Source organism: Lolium perenne, chromosome 7 (assembly GCF_019359855.2).
Source record: "Lolium perenne isolate Kyuss_39 chromosome 7, Kyuss_2.0, whole genome shotgun sequence".
Classification (NCBI taxonomy): Eukaryota; Viridiplantae; Streptophyta; class Magnoliopsida; order Poales; family Poaceae; genus Lolium; species Lolium perenne.
Genome location: NC_067250.2, coordinates 280301825 through 280316339, shown reverse-complemented (window position 1 = coordinate 280316339; position 14515 = coordinate 280301825). Strand labels below are relative to the sequence as shown.

Below are 14515 nucleotides of genomic sequence, written 5' to 3'. Positions count from 1 at the left end.
CATGATCTCATGGTCATAAGGACTAGGTAACTATGTATCGAAAGCTTATAGCAAATAACTTAATGACGTGATCTTATGCTACGCTTAATTGGGTGTGTCCATTACATCATTCATATAATGACATAATCTTGTTATTAATAACATCCAATGTTCATGATTATGAAACTAATCATCTATTAATCAACAAGCTAGTTAAGAGGCTTACTAGGGACTCATTGTTGTTTACATAACACACATGTATCAATGTTTCGGTTAATACAATTATAGCATGGTATATAAACTTTTATCATAAACATAAAGATATATAATAACCACTTTTATTATTGCCTCTTGGGCATATCTCCAACAGTCTCCCACTTGCACTAGAGTCAATAATCTAGATAACATTGTAAGGTACTTAACACCCATGGCATTCTGGTGTTGGTCATACTTTGCCCTAGGGAGAGCTTTAGTCAACGGTTCTGACACACTCAGAAACATATGTATTTTGCAATTCATTTGCGTCTTCACGCATCACTCATTTTCAAAATGAGTCGGCATTAAATATGTTTGGTCTTCTGGTGGAACCTTAATTCCGCGGTCTGAAATATGTCACTAATATTGTCATACACAATATAGCTTCAAAGTTCTGACACTATCGGGACTACACCAAGTTCTCAAAGAACCTCTTGTCTTAACATCCTCAGTCATTGTCAAAACAATGACATATTCTGCCTTCGTTTGTAGAATCCGTCACAACATTTAGAACTCTTCTAAATCTAGCATTGTGCTACCTTTTAAACAACACTTAGCCTAATTTTGAGATTGAAATTTTATTTTTATATGTGACAAAACCAATATCGGTGCAACACCTTACAGCGATTTGTTTGTCATTTCTCCATACAAAACTATTTATATATATCCTTGGTTTTTCTAAAGTACACAGGGATATTCTTACTGTTTGTCCAATGATCATCACATGAATCATTCTGGTATATGCTCCTAACATTTTAGAGCACAGGACATCTGATTGTGTACATATTAATTGTGATCTAAATCACTCATGTGTTTTTACTCATTGAGTGTCAGATACACTCAAGTTTTGTTAAAACTTCACATGACAAGAACATTTTCTTAATATTTCTATATTGAACTACTTCAATATCCTTTCTATGTAGTTTGACTTAAACTTATTATGTGTTTCAATCTATCTTCATAGATCTTGACACTAAATATGTTTCAGTCCATATCCTTTCATTGAAGTTAATTCTCAATGAAACCTTTTATAATCAAGTATATAATTACATCATTTATAACCAACTATATGTATCTACATAAAGTATTATAAATATGTCTCAGCGCTCCCACTTAATTTCTTGCAAATGCAAGCCTCTTCATCGTTTCTGATGAAATCAAAAACTTTTTGACTATTTCATCCGGTGAAGATTCCAACTCCGTGATACTCACTTCATCCAATTGAAGTTCGTTTACCTATCTAGTATTCCACGGACTAGCAAAAATAATTGGTTGTATCTTGTATACACCTTTAATACACACTTCTGTTAAGTAATGTATTTTGTCATCCTACTGTCATATCTCATGAAAGAAATATGTAGCGATTACTAGAATAATCCACATAGACTATAAGCATTGCTACGGAAGATCTAATCTTATCGTAGTCAACTCTTTGAACTTTGTCGTAAACAACTTTTCGACAAGTCGAGCTTATTCAAGGATATTCCATCCAAGTCCATCAATTTTATAGATCCATTTACTTTCAAAAAGTATTCATCTATCTTGGATTTCATGGCGTATAGCCATTTTAAAGGAGTCAGGGCCCATCATAACTTCTTTGTATGTAGTTGGTTTATCATTGTTCAAAAACAATCCTTTGTTCACAAATCATTTATTTGATCACAAAGTAAACCATACCTACAAGGTTCAATAAGTACTTCGATCTCCATGACTATAACATTTTGTAGACATGGGAGCCATGATCGTCGTGGCCGCTTCCGGAACCAATTCCAATGCTGCGCTACTTTGATCATTATGCTCAAGTTCATAAACCTTATCAAGTTCTATTGTCCTCCCACTCAAATACTTCGCTAAAAAAAAATTCTTGGAAATAAGTAAGAAACATTGACAAACACTTTTGTCTTTGTCTCCATAGTGGAAAGAATTCCCAATCAATTCTTTGGGATAACCAACAAAGACATTTATCCGATTTTGGTTGTAAACTCTTAGACCAAAATTTAAAGAAAGGACTATTAGGGTTCATACCCATGCCATAACTCGTATGGTGTCATTTCAACGGATCATGATGATGCTCTATTCAGTGTAAAAGCGGTAGTCACTAAAGCATAATCCACAAAAATATAATAGCATCAATATTTTATCTCATCATTGACCCAACAAGGTGTGGATACATCTCTCGGATACTCCATCATCACTATGATACTCCAAGAAACGTGAGTTGTAGAACAATTTCATAACCCTCTTAGATGTTCGCTAAAACTCGTAATTCAAATATTTCCACTATGATCCAATCATAGATATTTGACTTTTCTATTACGATGATTTCCACCTCATGCTGAAATTTATTTGAATCCATTCAAATGTTTCAAACTTCTTCCTTATCGAATATATCTACATATATATACTCAATTCATTGTTGGAAGTTTTCATGAAGTAGAAGAATCTCCCGCACAACCTATGCCCAGTGAACCACATACATCATCATGTATTTTTCCACTAAGTTAGTTGCCCGTTCAGCTCTTGGCCTATGAACGGTATTTCAGTCATTCTCTTTAGAAAAGATTTGCAAGCGCCAAACGATTCAAAAATCGAATGACTCCAAAAAATCCATTTGCATGGAGTTCCTTCATGCGTTCCTTTCTAATATGACCTAAATTGCGGTTCCACAAATAAGTGGAATTCAAATCATTTTCCTTATGGCATTTTAGCGTCAGTATTATGTATGTGTGTTTCACCATTAAGATTTATAATAACTTATCCATCGTACATGGAGTAATGTCATAATTTGAACAACTCATTGTTTTCATTTGACCAGAGCAAAATAACAATTATTAAGTTCTTTATTATAAATTCTAAGGGCTAGATAGGATGCCAACGACGAACATAATAACACTTTATTTTTGTTCCAGAAGTGCATTCCTATCATATTCCTTGTCAGTCACTTAGGCCATTGTATTCTTGTATTGCGTTGTTTTGTATGACATTTCATACCAACCAATATGGTACTAATACCCAAGAATTTCATTGTGTGACCAAACTAGGAATACAACCATAACATGTATATCATGTATATACACCTGAGCTAGACTTTCTAGTCTTTTTCTTTCTGCCAAAATATCTTTTGTAGTTTCTCTTTTAGCTTTCCTGATTATTCAGAAAATACTTCATCTTCAATAACTTCTAGGTTTGTTGGTCAAATACCAATAACCTTGAGGTTCTTACTTTGAAGTTGATCATCATATGACAAGTGTTTCAGATTTCACTATTAGTAACTTTGTAATATGATGAACAATTTCACTCATAATTTTATCCATTATATCATGACGACTTTCCGAGACCATGTCTGTACATGTTAGGCTCGTAAAGTTTTAACCTTGGTATTCGCATGTGCAAATCTGGCACCCGTTGTATGCACACGTAGAATCTATCACACCCGATCATCACGTGATGCTTCGAAACGACGAGTCTTAGCAACGGTGCATACTAAGGACGATAACTTCATGGATATGCGAATATTATTAGTGCCCCAATAGTTGGAGGATTGTGACGCCTGGCGTCTTCAACCTTCATACATTCCCATAAAACTTATGAGTTTATGTAGTCTCACCAAATTTATATTCTATCATCTTGCAATAAGGTCTTAGATATCACATATATCTCATACCTTGATTATTTCTGAAAACTAAATTTTCAGCTCCTTACTTTTCAAACAGATTTGAACTTCAAGTTTCACGGAGACAAGATAACTTTAGGTACTAATTGAAACCATAGCTCTTTGAATCAACAATGTGAGGTTTACTAAAAGTTTGCAATAGGACTTAATCAATTCTTGATTCTTTAACAATACGGTACCAATCCGTAAAGTTTCTTGTCAGATTTTAACAGTATTTCTATCTCAATAACAAGACTAGCGCATGGTAGAAAACGGATGCCAATACTACAAAATTAATTCAAAATACTACTCAGACTATGTTTATGATAATTAGTTCATGTTTTAATATAATTACTAATGAACTCCCACTTAATACAACATCCCTCATAGTTGTTAAGTGGTACACGATCCAAATCCACTATACCAAAACCGATCATCACGTGAGATGATGTAGCTTCAATGGTGAACATCAACATGTTGATCATATCATCCATATGACTCCTGTTCAACCTTTCGGTTTCCGTTGTCCCGAGGCCATGTCTGTACATGCTAGGCTCGTCAAGCAAACCCAAGTATTCCGCGTGTGCAACATGGCTTACACCCGTTGTATATGAACGTTGAATCTATCACATCCGATCATCACGAGATGCTTTGAAACGACGAACTTTGTCAACGGTGCATACGAGGGGAGAACACTTTATTATCTTGATATTAATGTGAGGGATCATCTTATAATGCTACCGTCGCGATCTAAGCAAAATAAGATGCATAAAGGATTAACATCACATGCAATTCATATGTGATATGATATGGCCCTTTAGTCTTTGCGCCTTCGATCTTCATCTCCAAAGCACGGACATGATCTCCATCATCAACGGGCATGATCTCCATCATCGTCGGCGTAGCGTCAAGGTCCATGGCGCCGTCTTCATGATTGTGCACCTCATGTAGCAACTATTACAACTACTTTGAAAAACTACTCAACATGAAATTTAAAGACAATCATAAGGCTCCTGCCGGTTGCTACAATACAATAATGATCATCTCATACATATTCATCATCACATCATGGCCATATCACATCACCAAACCCTCCAAAAACAAGTTAGACGACTCTAATTTGGTTTGCATATTTTACGTGGTTTAGGGTTTTCGAGTAAGATCTAATCTACCTACGAACATGAACCACAACGGTGATACTAGTGTTGTCAATAGAAGAGTAAATTGAATCTTCACTATAGTAGGAGAGACAGACACCCGCAAAGCCACTTATGCAATACAAGTTGCATGTCGAGCGTGGAGCAAATCTCATGAACGCGGTCATGTAAAGTTAGCCCGAGCCGCTTCATCCCACTATGCCACAAAGATGCAAAGTACTCAAACTAAAGACAACATAAGCATCAACGCCCACAAAACCATTGTGTTCTACTCGTGCAACCATCTATGCATAGACACGGCTCTGATACCACTGTAGGGATTCGTTGCATAGAAAACAAAAAATTTCCTACCGCGAGAACGCAATCCAAGCCAAGATGCAATCTAGAAGACGGGAGCAACGAGGGGATGATCAAGACTCACCCTTGAAGATTTCCAAAGCCTATAAGAGTAGGCTCTTATTGCTGCGGTAGACGATCACTTGCCGCTTGCAAAAGCGCGTAGAAGATCTTGATCACGGTGCCACGATCGGGCAGCACCTCCGTACTCGGTCACACGTTCGGTGTTGATGACGACGTCCTTCTCCCCGTTCCAGCGGGCAGCGGAAGTAGTAGATCCTCCTCGGAATCCCGGCAGCACGACGGCGTGGTGGCGGTGGTGGTGGAGAACTCCGGCAGAGCTTCGCCTAAGCTATGTGGGAGAGAGAGGTAGGAGGGAACCGCTAGGGTTTGGGAGAGGGGGCGCCGGCTAGGGCAGCCTTGAGGGGTGCGGCCGTGGTGGTGTTGTGGTGGCCGGCCAGCCCCTCTCCTCCCCTCTTTATATAGGTGGAAGCCCCAAGATTTAGGTCAAAGTGTCCGAATAAGACCCCAACAAAAAACCTTCCATGTGACCAAACCTAGGGGGAGTGGGACTCCCCCCTTTCCTTGGTGGGGTGGCCGGCCACCATGGTGGGGAGTCCACTTGGGACTCCTCCTCCCTTAGGCTGGCCGGCCAAGGTGGGTGGAGTCCCTCTGGGACTCCACCTTCCATCTTTATTTCTTCCGGACTCTTCTAGAACCTTCTAGAACCTTCCAGAGAAAATACCGGATCATTTTCAAACCTAGAAAATGACTTCCTATATATGAATCTTATTCTCCGGACCATTCCGGAACTCCTCGTGATGTCCTGGATCCCATCCGAGACTCCGAACGAAACTTCGAACTCCATTCCATATTCCATATCTACTTAAACGACATCAAACCTTAAGTGTGTCACCCTACGGTTCGCGAACTATGTAGACATGGTTGAGACTTCTCTCCGACCAATAACCAATAGCGGGATCTGGAGATCCATAATGGCTCCCACATATTCAACGATGACTTTAGTGATCGAATGAACCATTCACATATGATACCAATTCCCTTTGTCACGCGATATTTTACTTGTCCGAGGTTTGATCATCGGTATCTCTATACCTCGTTCAACCTCGTCTCATGACAAGTACTCTTTACTCGTATCGTGGTATGTGGTCTCTTATGAACCATTCATATGCTTGCAAGCTATTAGACGATATTCCACCGAGAGGGCCCAGAGTATATCTATCCGTCATCGGGATGGACAAATCCCACTGTTGATCCATATGCCTCAACTCATACTTTCCGGATACTTAATCCCACCTTTATAACCACTCATTTACGCAGTGGCGTTTGATGTAATCAAAGTACCTTTCCGGTATAAGTGATTTACATGATCTCATGGTCATAAGGACTAGGTAACTATGTATCGAAAGCTTATAGCAAATAACTTAATGACGTGATCTTATGCTACGCTTAATTGGGTGTGTTCATTACATCATTCATATAATGACATAATCTTGTTATTAATAACATCCAATGTTCATGATTATGAAACTAATCATCTATTAATCAACAAGCTAGTTAAGAGGCTTACTAGGGACTCATTGTTGTTTACATAACACACATGTATCAATGTTTCGGTTAATACAATTATAGCATGGTATATAAACTTTTATCATAAACATAAAGATATATAATAACCACTTTTATTATTGCCTCTTGGGCATATCTCCAACATTATGATCTTTGACAAGATCAAAAGAGAGGCGAGTCTTTGGGTTCTTGCGGGTGCTAAAAAGTTGAATGAAACCAGGAGAGTAGGATTTTGTTTTTGGCGGAATGAGGCGGCTTGTAATAATTTCCTTTCAACGTTGTTGTTCGAACTCCTTCTTAATTAATGGATTTGAAAAAAAAAAAATCCAATAAGAGAGTAGGATTGCTTCGTGTTTTGTGTTGTTGTTGATTACAAAACTAAAACCTAGGCTATTCAGAATAAATTATATGCCTGAAATCTAGAGTATTTTAGAACGTAGGAAGTATCCACCGATGATTCCTTTGGAATCGTATGTGTCGTCCCTTCCTCTCAAGTCCGCTGAACTTTATGGTGATACCAGACATTCAGAGTTAAAGTACATATTTGTCATGTGACTCTAAGCCGTTCGACATATTTGTCTAATAATTATGATTTGAATACAAATGATCGATCAAATAGAGCAACATCATTAGCATTAAGTAGTAGCTTGGAGCTTAAATCCCCAAGAAGCTACTTATGATCAGGAACTTCGTTCTCACTCACAACAAAACGAGATCGTTCCCAACTTGCCATGAAATTGAGATGCATACAAACACAAACCTGCAAGTTGTTTGAAACGCACATGGAATTACTAGTTTTCATATGAGCGTGTGTGTCTGATAGGCCTCTATTGTCATTTATGATCTACATAGTAGTACTGATTTAGACGAGATCTATAACTTCACGAAATTTCTCCAGCATAATTACTGTATACAAAAAATGGTCGGTGGCATCACAATTGGCTCGCTGCCTTGCGGAGATCAAGCCATGGAACCACACACACCTTTGTTGAATACAATCACTACTACTTTCACACCAATACGAAGATAATTGGGTAGGGATTTTAGCGAATGATGAAATGATGATGTTTTGGTTAAATGATTGTATAGTGCATGGATTATTGTTGTTTAGTCCCATTTCTACTCATTAATAATCACACGGCGTGCAGCATGGAAAAGAAAAGATTTCTCGAAATGTGGTTTCAATATGACCATAACACTTATTAGTGAGCTACTTCATTGAGGAGCTGACAATAGGCAATGAATTTCCATGTGCTCCTTGTGACGGTATCAAACTACTTGAAAGCATCAATCGAACGGTTGTTGCACCACATGGTGTCAAATATTATGCTACCTTATTTATTTAAGCATAAGAAGAGACACCAAACATGATCATAATTCGAAAAAACAAGTTATCATGAATACCTACGACCGAGTTTAACCTCGCTATAGGTAGGTTTATGTTAGCATAAACCATATAACAAACTATATACAAGTTTTCGAACTTAGTTGAAAATATGTTAGCAATGTCGTTGGAACATCATACATCTTAGGATTTGGAAGCATCAGGATTTGGGGTTATACTTGTGTTGGGATATTTCCAAGAAAAATACCACAAAATAGTTGGCTGAATATAGACTCTTCTCTGGCCTTTGGGGCGTCCATGAAAGCGAGAATCTACTTGTGGTATTTTGTTTCTCGTCGTGGAGTTGGCATACTTGATAGAATTTGTGAGATTCAGACTAGACGTTCCTTTCTTTGGAAGATATCTCACCTTTGGAGACATACAGATGCGAATCGGATTGTCGAGGCAGGATAATATCAGTTTTCCAGTTCGTTGAGTCTAAGTCATCCAACTGGTTTATCTAGTAACTATAATTTGCATACATGATCAAGCAAATGTAGTAAGGAAATTAGCAGCAAGTAGTAGCTCAGATCTAAAATCCCCACGAAGCTAATTATGATCGGTAAGTTTATGCTCACTCAAAGCAAGAGGAGATTGTATCATTTCCATGAAATTTGAGACGCATACAAACACGAACCTGCAAGTTACATGAGACGCACATGAAATTACTTAGTTTCTGTGTGAGCATGTCGGTGTGATAGGCCTATGTTGTCATTCATGATCTACTTAGTAGTATAGGTTCAAACGAGATTTACAACTTCCCAAAATGGCTCCGATACCATTTTTGTAAAAAAAAATGTAGTTTGATGGTGTCTAAATTTGCACGGTGCCTTGCCACGTGAGCATTGGAAGGAGGTGATAGTTCATTGGAGACCAGGCGATGGAACCGCATACCCTTGCAGACGTCAATTACTACTCATTTTATGCTAAGACCGAGATAATTGGGGAAATTTAACTGATAATATAACAATGATGTTTTTGTCGATACATGATTGAATGGCGCAAAGATTATTGTTGTTGAAAAGTTTTCTCATAATGTGATGCAGATATAACCATAACACTTCTCAGTGAGTTACTTCTCTGAGGGAGCCGCTGACAATACTATATGAATTCCCAAGTTCTCCTTATGACAACATCAAACTACTTGAAAGTATCAGTCACACGGTTGTTGTGTTGGCTAGTGTCAAATGGTATCCTACCTTATCTATTTAAGCATAAGAAGAGAGATGGAACATGCTCACAGTTTGCATAAGAAGAAGTCATCAGAATACATATGACCGAGTATATCATTGCTATCATAAGGTTCATTTTAGTATACACCATATAGAAAACTATTACACAAGTTTATAAACTTAGTTGGAACTATTTTTGCAATGTTTCGTTGGAACATAATACTTCTTAGAACTTGGAAGCATCAGGATTTAAGATTACACTAGCCAGTATTCCTTGTCAACCTAAAGACTGCGACATAGTTTCGGTTGGTTGTGGATTCTTCCCTAGCCTCAATGGAATCCGTGAAAACGGAAATCCACTTCTGGCATTTTATTCATCTCACGTTGGTGGTATGCTAATGATTGGGCATCTCAGCCCTAGCTACATCGGCCAACCACATACCTGAAACAACCGTGAACTCCGTAGACCAGATCAATCGATCCAGGTCCAAACAGACTTAGCAGTAGCAGTTGGGATCGAAATCCTCAGGAGGCTACGATCGGGACATGATTTGGCGCATCTACCGCCCGCCGGCCCCCATTGTTGTTGCCATCTACCGAAAGGCAAATCTCTGGCATCCTTGGCATCACAGCCTCGTGGAATGTTACTATACTGATTTCAAAGCAGAAGATCGTAATCGGGTCGGTGCACACGAACATCCTGCTGCGAGTTGCTTGAGAGACACATAGAATTCATTAGTTCCATGCGAGCATGTTGTTGTGATTGGCCTCCGTTGTTGTCGTTCTGATCCCAGCATAGATATTGGGCGCGTTTGGTAGGCTGCATCCCTTTGGCTCGCATCGGGCCGTCAATTCTCAGCCTGTTTGGTTGCCTAGACCGAGCCGCGTTTTTGTACGAACCCTCAAAACAGCGCTGGGCCAGGCTCTGAGGAACGCCCGGAAAGGCAGTTTCTCCACGAACATACCCGTTCTCGCGCCTCCTGGCTCCACGGATGCAACAGCTACAGTACTATGGGTTACCCTCACTCTCCCTTATGGTGCTCCACACACCTTCCACTTAAATCAACACAAATATAGTTCGAATAGAAATAAGCTGTACATGAAAAAGATGTGTGTTGATGATAGGAATCAATTCCCACAATCAGTTTCGAGTTTCGTTATTCGTAAATCGTCAATTTCGTGTATGAGGTTTTAAGCGAATTTTGTCAAATTTATCGCACACGCTCAACCGTTTGAAATTTTCTTTGAGGGGTGGGTTCACCTCACTATTCCGCATGACTTTCATGTTGAAAGGTTTTCGTTTTGGTGGACATAAACGGATAAATAAATGACTCGCTAGTATAGTGTAATGTGTACGTATGTGTGAGTATAGTTTGGAGTACTTTTGTTTAACTTCTCGCTTGCCATCTTCATAGACGGCGACGTGATGATGATATGTGAGAAGTGAGAGGTGATGATCCATGGTGGTGGCGGCATGGTGATGTTCATCTCCGTGGTCTACGACGTGATGATGCTTGTGACCGGCGTGACCGATGATGTCATGGTGGTATTCAGCTTCATTATCGGCGACATGGTTATGCTTGTGACGGGCGTGAACGGTGGTGTCATGGTGGTGTTTGTCTTCATGGTCGGCGACGTGGTGATGCTTGTGACCGGCGATATCATGGTGTTCTCGTCTTCGTGGTCGACGACATGGTGATGTTTGTGGCTAGCGTCACCGACTGCGTCATGGTTGTCTTCGTCCTCGTGGTCGGCGAGGTGGTGATGCTTCTGGCCGGCGTGAACGACGGTGCCATGGTGGTCTTCATCTACGTGGTCGGCGATGTGCCCATGCTTGTGACCGGAGTGACCGACAATGTCATGGTGGTCTTCATCTTCGTGGTCGGCGATGTGACGCCCCGGAACCGGTACCATGAGGATTCCAACGATCCCGCCGAAATCCGCACGATATCGACTCAGAGACGCCCTCCAACACGACGTGCGCGACGAATCACATACGTGATGACAGAGGAATTAACACGAGCGGTAACATTACAACATGATTACAATAGAGCCCACAAGACGCATATATTAAAACAACGACTCCAACGAGTCAAGATACAAATAAACAATACAAAGATCCAATCATACAGAAGATCGAATACGTTCGAGTACAGACAAGATACAAATTGGACTAAGAGTCCTAAAGATAACCTGTGGCGTCCATAACCCTGCCCAGGCCAAGCCGGAAGGTAACCTTGCTAACGTCGTCTTTATCGCACATGTCTTCATACCTGCCCGGTTATGTCCCAAAGCAGCAATAAGTACGAGGTCGTACTTAACAAGACTTCAAGACGTATAAGCATTCGTCAACCAGTCGTCCTTTGTACTTGAGGCACGCAGGGGACTTAGAGGACGCAAGAGGAACATCATAGACAATATGGTGGGGTTAAGCGGCAGCGCGCAAGCACTAAAAACCTATAGAGACACTCTACACACTACTAGGAAAAGGCTTATAGCCGCACTTCTTACCGCCGGCGAGTCCAATTTAAAGATGCCGGCGGTAAATTACCACCGGCGAGTTGAAATGGGGTTGCCAGGGGTAGTGCCATTACCGCTGGCGAATTGGAATTGGAAATGCCGGCGGTAAGGTGGGCCGAGATCACCCAGATGGACCTTGCTTTACCACCGGCGAGTTTGATCCGAAAGTGCCGGGGGTAAAATTCCTACCACCGGCAAAATAGATTGGATCGCGCCGGAATTAAAGTGAGTTCGAACGGGCCAACCAGGCCGAAATTACCGCCGGCCTCCCCGAATCCTTTTCGCCAGCGATGGAAAAATAGCCCCGCCGCCGCCAGCAAATTCGCCAGCGTTATTTGGCCTATACCACCCCCACGACCGAGACGCACCCCATCCTATCCGCTCGGCCACCAAATTCCCCACTCATCCCCTTTTCTTCCGTCGCTCCGCTCCATGGTGGTTCTCGCCGGCCGCCCCTGCCACCAGATTCCCTCGACGACGCCCCATCAGCTCCCACCCACCTCCACTGCCCCATCCCTCCCTTCTCGCCACCCAGATCTCGCCGCGACCGCCCGCCGCAGCGGCCAGATCTCCACTTCCGGCCGCCCGCCTCGCGAGGATCATCCGTCCGCCGCTCCCCCACGACCCCGCACACACGTCCCTCGTCGGATCGGTGAGTTGCGAAATGTTGCTACGTGCTTCCGAGTTTTTTTTGGGGGGATTTTTGCTGGTTGCTTTGTCTGATCCGTGGTGGTGCGATTCCTCCATGCAGTGTGTGTGCGCTCGCGTGCGGAAGCGGTTAGGGAACGGCGGAGAGGAGCTCGGAGGCGATCTGAGGGAGGGGCGCGCGTCCCATTTCCTGCTCCCGTGGGTTGCGATCCGTTCATCGGCTATAGATCCGCCAAGGTACCCTTCGATCTCTAATAGATCTACGCGTCAGCAAATATCTGCTCTGCTCTGCATCTGTATGGTTTCGTTTCATGTAAATGGACCCGCGCGGGGAGCGATCCCTGCTATTCAATAAAAAAAAACTGCCCTGCATGGTATAGTTTACCATTTCAAAGCTGAAAGCGTAGTTCTGTATGTGCTTGTTCACACCAAAGTCGATGCTTTTGTCAAGTTCTCACCGTTGCTAGCTCCCTGATGAAACCACAATATCTGCTCCTGCGTTCGATTGTGTGTAATGCTGGCGAAATTTTGGATGCTAGACGTCTAAAATTGTGAATTCTGATGATGGAATTGGTCCCTTGATATATCGTGTCTTCGTATGTTTGTTTTTGTGTGTTTAATTCTTTGTGCAGATATTATCCTTTAAGCACTGCCATTTTTAGTTTCAAATAAGTTGCATCTCCGAGCAGCAAAAAAATTAATAGAGGCCTAACAAGCAAACAGAGATGAACCTAGTAATTGCAAATCAATCTTGCATGTACCAAAGAGATCAACCCCTAACCATGTCCCAGACTGCAATACCAAATCATTAGGCCCGAATGTGATGGGAAGCTGCATGATGGAAAATCACTGCATTCAAATTCTCCTGGAGAAATAGTCTATAAATTATGGACATCCTTGATTGCTGTTTAGATTACATAATACAGCTATCATAATTTCTGTTTTTGCATGACTTTCCGGTTCCTTTCCAGTAGTATTCAGTATATTTTTTCTCGCATGGTATGTTTGATTCAACCATTTTCAGCTATGCTATCTTTAATTTGATTTGCTCAGTTTGGCTAATACTGAAACTACGACCTATTGGCATACCGGATTCATGATGCAAGATATTTCCTTCTTTTTTCTTCAGGGAGAGAAGTGTTCTAATGCTCCTACTGATGAGTCAGCTGCAGGTCGTCGACCTCTACTACAACTAGCTAAATATTCGGGCGATATCGCTGGCGAGCTGAGACGGGCAACGTCTTCGGCGAGCTGAGACGGAGCTGGCGACGAGAAGGCGACGTCACCGGCGAGCTGAGACGGACGACGTCACCGGAGTCTGTGTTTTCTAAACATACTCTTGGTCTGTGCGTTGTAATGCGTTGTAATATAATACCTGTTCTATTTAAATAAAATAAAGAGACAACTTGATCTTTATGGACCTGTTTTTTTTTTAATCCTATACAAACATAGCACTGGCGAATTGGCCTGTGCGCTGGGGGTAATGCAAAGTACTGCTGGCGAATAGGCTAAACGCCAGGGGTAACAAATACCGCCGGCGAATACACGAAAGCGCCGGGGGTAACATCATGTTACCGCTGGCTAAACGGAAGGTGCCGGCGGTAACCACTTACCACCGGCGAGGTGATCGCCGGCGAACGCGAAGGCGCCGGCGGTAGCCCAATTCCATGCGCCGGCGGTAAGGCTATTTGTAGTAGTGACAACATTCGTCTATCAGAAAAGGTGAGAGAGCGCATAAAACTAACAGTTCTATACTCTGCAAACATAACACAACCGATGCATTCCCCCTTCACAAAGGAATAAGTATTAACAAGGGCACTCA

The 14515-nt window shown here is 41.5% G+C and overlaps 1 long non-coding RNA gene across 1 annotated transcript; it reads left to right on the top strand.

Moving 5' to 3' along the window:
* Nucleotides 1-12358: 12358 nt before the first annotated feature.
* On the top strand, nucleotides 12359-14109 carry LOC127315240 (uncharacterized). The gene is made up of 3 exons (XR_011748295.1): nucleotides 12359-12697; nucleotides 12797-12930; nucleotides 13823-14109. It is a non-coding gene; the product is annotated as an uncharacterized lncRNA (long non-coding RNA).
* The last annotated feature ends 406 nt before the right edge of the window (nucleotides 14110-14515 follow it).